General features: G+C 49.4%; 1 non-coding gene across 1 annotated transcript; it reads left to right on the top strand.

Moving 5' to 3' along the window:
* Window positions 1-8,504: 8,504 nt before the first annotated feature.
* Window positions 8,505-8,698, top strand: LOC140427574 (U2 spliceosomal RNA). Its single transcript, XR_011948572.1, has one exon. It is a non-coding gene; the product is annotated as a U2 spliceosomal RNA (small nuclear RNA).
* The last annotated feature ends 3,606 nt before the right edge of the window (window positions 8,699-12,304 follow it).

Consider the following 12,304-nt stretch of genomic DNA (forward strand, 5'->3'; position numbering starts at 1 on the left):
GGACCTAAACTGGACCAACCCCAAATGTGGATGAAGGGATTGTGATGCGTAATTAGTGTTGTGATCATGTGCCCCCCCCCCCTTTTGCCGGCCGCAACCCCCCCAATCCCTCCCCCACCCCACCCCACCCGCACCCCATTCAATCTAATGCAGCCAGCAAGGCATCTTCATTCTGTCTGCTCAATATCATGATTCCGGCTTGTTGATTGGCTGCATACATCGGCAGGTGGCTCATATCATCACTTATAACCAGCCTGCACCTCTTAAAGGGATATTCCTGCCATCCTTCAGGAATAGATTGAGCAAAACAGGAGACAGCAGGAACTAAGCCAAGGGTGGGATCCATCCCTACAGGTTACAATTTCCATTAACGGGACTCAGTGGCTATTATCATGGACCACTACTGAGCCTGAGGTCAGCAGTCGGACTGAATCCATTGCAAATGATGCTATCCTTGTACCCAACTCTCCTTCGCTAATCCCACTTCCCCTCTCAGTGCACAGTCTCTTCCGATTTCAAAGCTTCAGATGATGTAAACCATCACCTTGGTTGCCCTTTACCCTCATCACAATTCTCCCTTTGTGCCTCTTACCTTTCAGCTCCCCAAGAACATGAGCAGACAGTGGAACCACAGAAAGAAAGCAGTAATGATGGAGGCATGTCGACATGCTTGCACCCACCCACTAATATTCTGACACTATGTCTATTTTAGAAAACAGAATTCAGTATACGGATCTCCCCTTTGGATGCAATTGCACTGCAAACAGGACCTTTACCCTGGGAATGGCGATTTTGCAGTACTTTGTGTAGAGCCTGGACCCAGCCCTTTCCAACACAGGAGTGGAGCCACCGCCATCAACGCAACTGTGGACCCAGCAGCATCTGATATCTCAGCTTCCATTGCAGCACAAGCAGCTTCCACCAAAAACCAAAGACCTGCCAAGCAAGTTCAAACTGCTGTTCGGCAAGCTGAAGATATTACATGGAAACTCAGACTGCTTCTATCATGATTCTAGTTGCCAATTTGCAAAGGAGCTTGCAGTGACCCAGCAATCTTTCTTCCACTAAACTACTGGAATTACTGAGATGCTGCTTGAAGGAGTGGCATTGGCTCCGTGAAAGACCAACCTGCTGCCCTCTCTCAAGAGAACAGCATTTGGCCCCTTACCATTCTCACTCCAACTTGCTGTTATCTGCCAATACTGAGATGCTTCTTTCTGAAGCTGGGCCATATCCCAGAGCTGTTTGAGGTTGTCCTCCAAGATTATTTGCAGCTTCATCCACTGAAAGTCCCACTAGCTGTCATAATATACACCAGTAAATTATGGTGCAGACACACACACACACACTGATGGACATGCAGTGGAGCCAATCAGCATACACAACACCGCAGCCAATCACCAGTGAGAGCACACGCACTATAAAGACAGGGGACAGGAGAGTTCCCGCTCATTCTAGTAGCAGCCAGCTCGGAGCACAGAGCTCACAGCCTGCAACACAGACATTCACCATGTGCTGAGTGCATCACCTGACTCGGCAAGGGTCAACAGTTAAAGCTGGCATAGCATTTACCCACAGTTCAAGTATGTTAATATAGTTAACCTTATAATAAAATAGAGTTGCACCACTTCCAGTGTTGGTGACCTGTTTGTGATCCAGAACACCCAACACATCATGGTACAAAGAGTGGTTGCATACTAGCACTTCTGAGACCCACCTGCAACTAATCAGCATTCCGGCATCCTGAAGTATGGAGAACATCAACCCGCCGCCGCCGCTCCGTATCGCCGGCAATCTCGGGGTCAATTGGAAGATTTTTAAACAGCGCTTCCAGCTCTTCCTCGAAGCCACGGACAGGGAGAACGCCTCGGACACCAGGAAGATTGCTCTGCTCCTCTCCACGGCCGGGCAACACGCCATCCACATCTTCAACTCCCTCACATTCGCAGACGAAGAGGACAAGACAAAGTACAAGACGGTTCTCCTCAAATTCGATACCCACTTCAGCATAGAGGTCAATGAAAGCTTTGAAAGATACCTGTTCCAGCAGCGCTTGCAGGGTAAGGACGAGCCTTTCCAATCCTTTTTAACACACCTCCGCATCCTTGCGCAGTCCTGCGGCTACGGGCCCACCTCCAGCTCCATGATACATGACCAGATCGTATTTGGTGCTCTGTCGGACCCCCTGCGTCAGCAGCTCCTCAAAATTAAGCAACTCACCCGAGCGACTGCCATCGAGACCTGTGTCCTGCATGAAAATGCCACCAGCCGGTACTCCCACATACAGGCGGCTGAAACGGCGTGGCAAGGTCCCCATGAGACGGAACGGGTCCAAACAATTGAACACCTCCAAGGCTGCAGCCTGGATGAGGGCAGCCATGAGCGCAGGCGCGTATCACGCAGGACCGCACCGCACATGCGTGGTGGCGCAATGAGCGTACTGACGTCACGACATGCGGCAACTGTGGCTCCGCCCATTTAAAGCGAAAATATCCAGAAAAATCGCGACAATGCCTACGATGTGGCAGACTTGGACACTATGCTGCCTGCTGTCGAGCAGCTCAGCCTGCCAATTCGCATCGCTTCAGCCAGCCTCGCAGGAATGTTCGGGCAATTCAACCTAGAGAGGGCAGGAACAGGAGGATAGATCAGCTGTATACATGGCTGGAGAGATGGTGTAGCCGGGAGGGATTCAGATTCTTGAGGCACTGGGACCGGTTCTGGGGCAGGTGGGACCTGTAGAAACCAGACGGGTTGCACCCAGGCAGAGTTAGGACCAATGTCCTTGCTGGGGCTTTTGCTTGTTGTGCTGGGGAGTATTTAAACTAGTGTGGCAGGGGGGTGGGATCCCAGGAGTAGTATCAGATAGATCAAACTCAGATCAGGAAAATGAAGGTAGAACATTAGCTAGGGATGTAGAAAATGTGGTGATAGACTTGGAATTACAGGAGAAGCAAAGTTTAAAAAGTGTCCAGCAAGGGAAAATGGTGGGGTTGAACTGTTTATACTTCAATGCAAGAAGTATTACAAACAAGGCAGACGAGTTAAGAGCACAAGTAGACACATGGCAGCAGGGTGTCATTGATATAACGGAAACCTGGCTAAAGGAGGGTCAAAATTGGCAGCTCAATATCCCTGGATACAGAGTTTTCAGGCAGGGCAGAGGTGGAGATAAAAAAGGAGGGGGAGTAGCACAGATGGTTAAAGAATCAATTCCAGTTGTGAAATGGGATGATATACTACACGGGTCAACAAACGCGGCGTTATGGGTTGAGCTTAGAAATAAAAAAGGGGCAGTTACACTACTGGGAGTACACTACAGACCCCCAAATTGTGAAAGAGCAAATCTGTAGGCAAATTTCTGCCTGTAAGAACAAGGGGGCCAATAATAGGAGGCAACTTTAACAATCCCAATATCAATTGGGAATCCAACAATATAAGGAGAATTGAGGAAGAAAAATTCATGCAATATATCCAGGAAAATATTTCAACCAATTAGTGACAAAGCCGATGAGAGGAGATGCAATTCTAGACATAGTCCTTGGGGAACAAAGAAGGGCAAGTGGGTGAAGTGACATTTGGCAACTATATTGGGGATAGTCATCACAATTCAATTAGAATGGAAAAGGACAGAGGCAAAGCAAGAGTAAAAATTTTGAACTGGGGCAAGGCAAATATTGTAGAAATTAGAAGTGACTTGGCTGAGGTGGACTGTCCAGCACTGCTAGAGGATAAATCTGTGGAAAACCAATTGGAAGCACTAAATGGAGAGATCCTAAATGTACAAAGTATGCATGTCCCCTCCAAAAATAAGAATGATACTGTCAAATCTAGACCCCCCTGGTTGTCCAGAGGAATACAGGGGAAGATCAACAGAAAAAGAAAGCGTACGATAGGCATAAAAACTGAGCACTGCAGATAGCCTAGACGAGTGAAGGAAGTGCAGAGATGAAGTCAAGAACATAGAACATAGAACGATACAACGCAGTACAGGCCCTTCGGCCCACGATGTTGCACCAAAACAAAAGCCATCTAACCTACACTATGCCATTATCATCCATATGCTTATCCAATAAACTTTTAAATGCCCTCAATGTTGGCGAGTTCACTACTGTAGCAGGTAGGGCATTCCACGGCCTCACCACTCTTTGCGTAAAGAACCTACCTCTGACCTCTGTCCTATATCTATTACCCCTCAGTTTAAAGCTATGTCCCCTCGTGCCAGCCATTTCCATCCGCGGGAGAAGGCTCTCACTGTCCACCCTATCTAACCCCCTGATCATTTTGTATGCCTCTATTAAGTCTCCTCTTAACCTTCTTCTCTCCAACGAAAACAATCTCAAGTCCATCAGCCTTTCCTCATAAGATTTTCCCTCCATACCCGGCAACATCCTGGTAAATCTCCTCTGCACCCTTTCCAATGCTTCCACATCCTTCCTATAATGCGGTGACCAGAACTGTACGCAATACTCCAAATGCGGCCGTACCAGAGTTTTGTACAGCTGCAACATGACCTCCTGACTCCGGAACTCAATCCCTCTACCAATAAAGGCCAACACTCCATAGGCCTTCTTCACAACCCTATCAACCTGGGTGGCAACTTTCAGGGATCTATGTACATGGACACCTAGATCCCTCTGCTCATCCACACTTCCAAGAACTTTACCATTAGCCAAATATTCTGCATTCCTGTTATTCCTTCCAAAGTGAATCACCTCACACTTCTCTACATTAAACTCCATTTGCCACCTCTCAGCCCAGCTCTGCAGCTTATCTATGTCCCTCTGTAACCTGCAACATCCTTCCACACTGTTGGCAACACCACCGACTTTAGTGTCGTCTGCAAATTTACTCACCCACCCTTCTGCGCCTTCCTCTAGGTCATTGATAAAAATGACAAACAGCAACGGCCCCAGAACAGATCCTTGTGGTACGCCACTTGTAACTGAACTCCATTCTGAACATTTACCATCAACCACCACCCTCTGTCTTCTTTCAGCTAGCCAATTTCTGATCCACATCTCTAAATCACCCTCAATCCCCATCCTCCGTATTTTCTGCAATAGCCTACCGTGGGGAACCTTATCAAACGCTTTACTGAAATCCATATACACCACATCAACTGCTCTATCCTCGTCTACCTGTTCAGTCACCTTCTCAAAGAACTCGATAAGGTTTGTGAGGCATGACCTACCCTTCACAAAGCCATGCTGACTATCCCTGATCATATTATTCCTATCTAGATGATTATAAATCTTGTCTCTTATAATCCCCTCCAAGACTTTACCCACTACAGACGTGAGGCTCACCGGTCTATAGTTGCCGGGGTTGTCTCTGCTCCCTTTTTTGAACAAAGGGACCACATTTGCTATCCTCCAGTCCTGTGGCACTATTCCTGTAGCCAATGATGACATAAAAATCAAAGCCAAAGGTCCAGCAATCTCTTCCCTGGCCTCCCAGAGAATCCTAGGATAAATCCTATCAGGCCCCGGGGACTTATCTATTTACAGCCTGTCCAGAATTGCCAACACCTCTTCCCTACGTACCTCAATGCCATCTATTCTAATAGCCTGGGTCTCAGCATTCTCCTCCACAACATTATCTTTTTCCTGAGTGAATACTGACGAAGGAAATAAAAATATAAAAGAGAGGGCATGAAAAAAGATTAGCAAGTAAAGTTAAAGAAAGCCAAAGATGTTTTACCAATATATTAATGGTAAGGTCAGTTAAGAAAAAAGTGGGACCTGTCAGAGATGAAGGTGGGAACTTGTGTGTAGATGCAGAGGTTGTGGGAAGGGTTTCAAATGAATATTTTGTCTCTGTTTTTACAAAGGCAATGGATGATGCATATATAGTGGTCCAGGACGAAAGCTGTGAGACACTGGAAGGGGCAATCATAAAGGGAGAGGAAGTACTCGAAGGATTGAAATCCTTGAAAGTTGATAAGTCACCAGGGCCAGATGGACTGTTTCCAAGACTGCTAAAGGAGGTCAGGGAGGAGATAGCAGATGCTTCGAGAATGATTTTCCAATCCTGACTAGACATGGGAGGTACCAGGGGACTGGAGAAATGCAAACGTGATGCCATTGTTTAAAAAGGGAACAAAGGAAATGTCAAACAATTCTCGTCTCATGTCAGTGGTGGGCAAATTAGTAGAATCAATCCTGAGAGATAGGGTTAACTGTCACATCAAAAGGCATGGACTAGTCAGGGATAGTCAGCATGGATTTGCCTCACAAATTTGATCAGAGGGCTTTGGCAAAGGGTCACCTGGACTCGAAACTTTAGCTCTTTTCTCTCCCTACAGATGCTACCAGACCTGCTGAGATTTTCCAGCATTTTCTTTTTGGTGACAATAAGGGTTGATGGAGGTAATGCAATGGATGTTGTGTAAATGAATTTTAGCAAAGTGCTGGACGTGAACATGGGGGCATGATTGGGAAATTTGCAGATGACACAAAGGTGGACAATGTAGAGGATAGCTATAACCTCCAAAACGATATAGATGGATTGGTGGAGTGGGCTAGAAAGTGGCAGATGGAATTTAACACAGAGAAGTGTGTGGTCCTGTATTGAGGGAGGTCAAACAATTGTAGGGCATACATAAAAAATGAGAATATATTAAGAGGGGTAGATGAAGTGAGAGATCTTGGCGTACAGGTACAGATCCCGAAAGGCAGCTGTCCAAGTAGACAAGGTTGCTAAGAAAGCGTATGGAATGCTCTCTTTCATTGGCAGAGGTATAGAATGTAAAAGTAAGGATATAATGTTAAAATAGAATAAAACATTGAAGAGGCCGTAACTGGAATATTGTGTGCAGTTCTTGTCGCCACATTACAGGAAGGACGTTTTTTGCTCTGAATAGAGTGCAGAGGAGATTTACAAAAATGTGGCCAGGGCTAGATAAGTGTGGCTACGAGGAGAGATTGGATAGGTTGGGGTTACTTTACATGGAACAAAGAAGGCTGAGGGCTGACTTAATTGAGGTGTACAAAACTATGAGGGGAAGAGATATGGTGGACTGGATAAAATTGTACCCTTGGTGGAAAATTCTAGAACCAGGGGACATACATTCAAGATAAGTGGCAGAAGGTGCAGAAGGGACATGAGGAAGAACGTTTTTATGCAGAGGGTGGTGGGAGTCTGGAATTCACTGCCCAAGTTGGTGGTGGAGACAGAGACCCTAAACTCTTCTTAAAAGGTTCCTGAATCTGCACCTTAATTGCTCTAAGCTGCACGGCTATGGACCTGGTGCAGGAAGGTGGGAAAGCCCAGTCCATCACACAAACCTGCCTCCCATCCATTGACTCCATCAACACCTCCTGCAACCTGGGGAAATCGGGCAGCATAGTCAAAGACCCCTCCCACCTGGCTTACTCACTCTTCCAACTTCTTCCATCGGGCAGGAGATACAGAAGTCTGAGAACACGCACGATCAGACTCAAAAATAGCTTCTTCCCCACTGTTATCAGACTCCTAAACGACCCTCTTATGGACTGACCTGATTAATACTACACTCGTGCATGCTTCACCCAATGCCGGTGTTTACCTAGTTACATTATGTACCTTGTGTTGCCTATTATGTATTTTCTTTTTATTTTATCTTCTTTTCATGTACTTGATAATCTGTTGAGCTGCTCGCAGAAAAATGCTTTTCACTGTACCTCAGTACATGTGACAACAAACCAAATCAACCAACCAGATAGGGCACCTGGGCGTCCTTGGGCTGGCATGGACAAAATGTGCCGAATGGCCTCCTTCTGTGCTGTAATTTTTCCATGATTCTATGCAGTCCAGGCTGAAAGGGGCTACCTTATCCTTCTCTTTATCATGCTTTAACCTAGTTGGTGTTGTCAAGAGTTGTTTTAACTGTCGTGTTGGGTGTTCCAATACACAAATGAACCAACGCGGTTGTAGATGGTACAACTCTGTTTTATTGTCTTGTACAATAATAACTAATAACTGCTGGCTGAGGTTCGTGCTTCATCAGCCAACCTGTGGACCCAGCCCTATCACTATCTTAGTGAGGCACTCAGCACATGGTCTATGCCTGAGTGGCACGCTGTGAGCTCTGTGCTCTGAGCTATCTCCTGGTAGAATGAGCGGGAACTGTGGTGTTCCCTGTTATATAGTGCGTGTGCCCTCACTGGTGATTGGCCGCGATGTTGAGTGTGTGTTGGTTGGTGCAACTACCTGTCCATCAGTGTGTGTGTGATTGCACCATGATGTGCTAATGTGGATATCATGACATCCCCCCTTTTCACAAGGATATGTGCCTACATGTTAATAAATATTAGTGTGTACTGAGTGCATCTGAGTATGTGTGTGCAATATTTACAACATGTTACATGAGGCTAAACTATATACAGAGGAAGGTGTCAGGTGCAACAGAGCAATGAGGTTGGACCAATAACAAAACAAATGCAATCAGCAAACGACGAGAGAGAACTTCTGGAATGACAAGAACGAAACACGTTAACAGTACTGTAAAACAATTCAATGAGATCGCTTCTCGGCCTTTTGGCTAAGATCAAGTGTCTGTAGATTGAGCCTTTGGTTCAGATCTGGTGTGTCTCTCTTGTGGGGACCATGAATTGGATTCGGTTTGAATTGGTTTTTTGGAGCGGGCGAGGAGCTGGATTGGGGGTTCGCCCCTGACCCGCACTCTGGGCCCTGGCTTTGTAACTCAGAAAAGGTAAAAAAAAACAATTCAGTGAGCCCAGTGTGCTAACAGGCTCATAAGTCAAGTCTATCAGGTGGGCGACGAATTCGGGTTGACTGCCTCAAGGGTGGGTTAGGATCCGCCGGCTGAGGAATGGGCCTGGCCACAGGCGAGAGAGGAAGAGGCAGAGTGGCAGGAAGCTCAACGAAGTCGACATTAGGGACAACAGGAGGGCGTGGCACCGGTGCATGATCTCGTAGCGAGCGCAGAATCAGCTCATTACGTCGGCGAATGGAGCCATCAGGCATACGAACCAGGAATGAGCGGGGAGCCACGTGGTGGAGAACCTTAGCGGTTGCCGACCAGCCACCCTCCGGTAGGTGTATGCGGATGTTGTCTCCAGGCGCCAGGGCAGGAAGATCAGTTGCCCCAGCGTCATGTGCCACCTTCTGCTGAGCACGCGGTTGTTGCATCCTTCGCAATACTGGAGCATGGTCGGGTTCAGGAACATGAATGGACGGCACAGTGGTCCTGAGGGTGCGACCCATCAACAGCTGGGCTAGCGAGAGGCCCGTGGACAGTGGGGCCGAGCGATAGGCCAGCAGGGCTAAACAGAAGTCAGATCCGGCATCAGCAGCCTTGCAGAGGAGCCGCTTCACAATGTGGACGCCCTTTTTCGCCTTGCCATTCGACTGGGGATGCAAAGGACTGGACGTCACGTGTGTGAAGTTGTATGAAGTGGCAAAAGAAGACCATTCTTGGCTCGCAAAACAAGGCCCGTTGTCAGACATGACGATAAGCGGAATTCTATGGCGAACGAAGGTTTCTTTGCATGCCTGGATGACAACTGATGATGTCAAGTCATGCAGGCGTATGACCCCCAGATAATTTGAAAAATAGTCAGTCAGAATGACGTAGTCCCTGCCGAGCGCATGAAAGAGGTCCACACCCACCTTTGCCCAGGGGGACGTGACCAACTCATGGGGCTGAAATGTCTCAGGGGGTTGCGCCAGCTGAAAACTTTGGCAGGTGGGGCAGTTGAGCACCATGTTAGCGATGTCGCCGCTGATGCCCGGCCAGTACACCGCTTCTCGGGCTCTCCGCCTGTACTTTTCAACTCCGAGATGGCCTTCGTGCAGTTGTTCGAGGACAAGCCGGTGCATGCTGTGTGGGATCACAATTCGGTCCAACTTCAGGAGGACACCATCAATGACGGCCAAGTCATCCCGGACACTGTAGAATTGTGGGCACTGTCCCTTGAGCCATCCTTCTGTCATGTGGCGCATTACACGCTGCAGAAGGGGGTCAGCCGCAGTCTCACGGCGAATGTGGGCCAGACATGCGTCAGTAGCCGGCAGATTGGCCGATGTGAAGGCTACTTGTGCGTCGACCTGACAAACGAACCCCTCCGATTCGGTCGGTGTGTTCACCGCCCTGGACACAGCATCTGCGATGATGAGGTCCTTTCCCGGGGTGTAGACAAGTTGGAAGTCATACCTCCGGAGCTTGAGCAGAATGCGCTGGAGGCGAGGGGTCATATCGTTGAGGTCCTTCTGAATGATGCCGACCAGGGGGCGATGGTCGGTCTCCACAGTGAACTGCAGAAGACCATACACATAATCGTGGAATTTGTCGAAGCCGGTCAACAAGCCTAGGCACTCCTTTTCAATCTGCGCATAGCGCTGTTCTGTGGGGGTCATGGCCCGCGAGGCATAGGCGACCGGGGTCCATGATGCGGTGTCGTCCCGTTGCAGGAGTACCGCCCCAATGCCGGACTGGCTGGCGTCAGTCGAGATCTTTGTATCCTGAGTGGTATCGAAAAACGCCAGTACCGGGGCGGTGGTGAGCTTGACCTTGAGCTCCTCCCATTCACTCTGGTGTGCGGGCAGCCACTGGAATTCCATTGTCTTCTTGACCAGGTGGCGAAGAGCCGTTGTGTGCGAGGCAAGGTTGGGAATGAACTTCCCCAGGAAGTTGACCATCCCGAGAAAGCGCAGCACTGCCTTCTTGTCTGACGGCTGCTGCATGGCTGCGATGGCTGCCACTTTGTCGGCATCCGGCCGCACCCCTGACCGGGATATGTGGTCCCCCAAAAACCTTAGCTCAGTCTGGCCAAAAGAGAACTTGGCTCGGTTAAGGCGCAGGCCCTGATCTCGTATCCATGCAAAGGCACGCTGGAGACGACTGATGTGCTCCTGTGGTGTGGTGGACCAGATGATAACGTCGTCTACATAGACGCGTACCCCTTCGATGCCCTCCATCATCTGTTCCATGATGCGATGGAACTCGGAGGCCGAGATGATGCCAAACGGCATCCTATTGTAGCAGTCTCTGCCAAATGGAGTGTTGAAAGTGCACAGCTTCCTGCTGGACTGATCCAGTTGAATCTGCCAAAAACCCTTTGAGGCATCAAGCTTGGTGAATATTTTTGCTCGAGCCATTTTGCTCGTGATTTCTTCTCGTTTGGGTATGGGGTAGTGTTCCCTCATAATGTTGTTGTTCAGATCTTTTGGGTCGATGCAGATCCGGCGCTCGCCAGAGGGCTTCTTGACGCACACCATTGTGCTGACCCATGGCGTTGGCTCCATGACCCGGGAAAGCACTCCTTGGTCCTGCAGGTCCTGCAGCTGCTGCTTGAGGCGGTCCTTGAGTGGTGCTGGGACTCTACGAGGTGCGTGAATGACCGGGGTGGCGTCCGGTTTGAGACGTATTCTGTATGTGTAGGGCAGTGTGCCCATGCCCTCGAAAACCTCCTGGTTGTGCATGAGGAGTGAGTGGGGCTGCGCCCTAAAGTCTGCATCCGGGAAATCGGACGTGCCTTCTGGAGACAGAGTGTGTACCCGCTGAACGAGGTGGAGGATCTTGCACGCCTGTGCGCCTAACAGAGAGTCCTTCGAGGATCCAACTATTTCAAAAGACAATGTGGCTTTATGTGAGTTGTGTGTAACCTCGAGCTGGCAGGACCCCGTGGCCGGGATAACGTTTCCGTTATAGTCAACCAGCTGACAGTGGGATGGCAGAATCGGTGGTTTAACCTTCAGGGTCTGGAAGGCTGACCATGCAAGGAGATTGGCGGAGGCACCAGTGTCCAAGCGAAATGTGATTGGTGATCGGTTGACCGTTAGGGTGGCACACCACTCATCGCCCGGATCAATGCTGTGCACTGGCATCGGCTGGTGGTTCCGACTTGGGGACATCCGGTTCTTGTTTATTACCGCAACGCGGTAGGGTTCCCGGTCGTCGGTATCACAGGTTTGCATGTTGTCAGGATATGACTCGGTGTATGGGGGCTGAATGGCCTGCACGTCCCTGCGAGGCTGGCGAAATTGTTGAGAGTTGGCAGGTTGAGCTGCTCGACAGCAGGCAGCGTAGTGGCCCATCCTGCCACAGTGGAGGCATTGTCGCGGTTTGGCCGCACATTGCCGCTTTAAGTATGCGGAGCCACAGTTGCCGCACGCACATGTGCGGTGCGGTCCTGCGTAGAGCGCACCTGCGCATCCCGTCCCTCTGCGTCAACGCCCCCTCTTTTAGCGCATACAAGTGCGGGAGGCCTCAGAAAGCGCGCGAAATGGCCGCCCTCGTCCGGGCCACGGGCCGGGAGGAACTCAATGGACTGGACCCGCTCGGCCTTCTAGGACCCCT

Source organism: Scyliorhinus torazame, chromosome 7, assembly GCF_047496885.1.
Source record: "Scyliorhinus torazame isolate Kashiwa2021f chromosome 7, sScyTor2.1, whole genome shotgun sequence".
Classification (NCBI taxonomy): domain Eukaryota; kingdom Metazoa; phylum Chordata; class Chondrichthyes; order Carcharhiniformes; family Scyliorhinidae; genus Scyliorhinus; species Scyliorhinus torazame.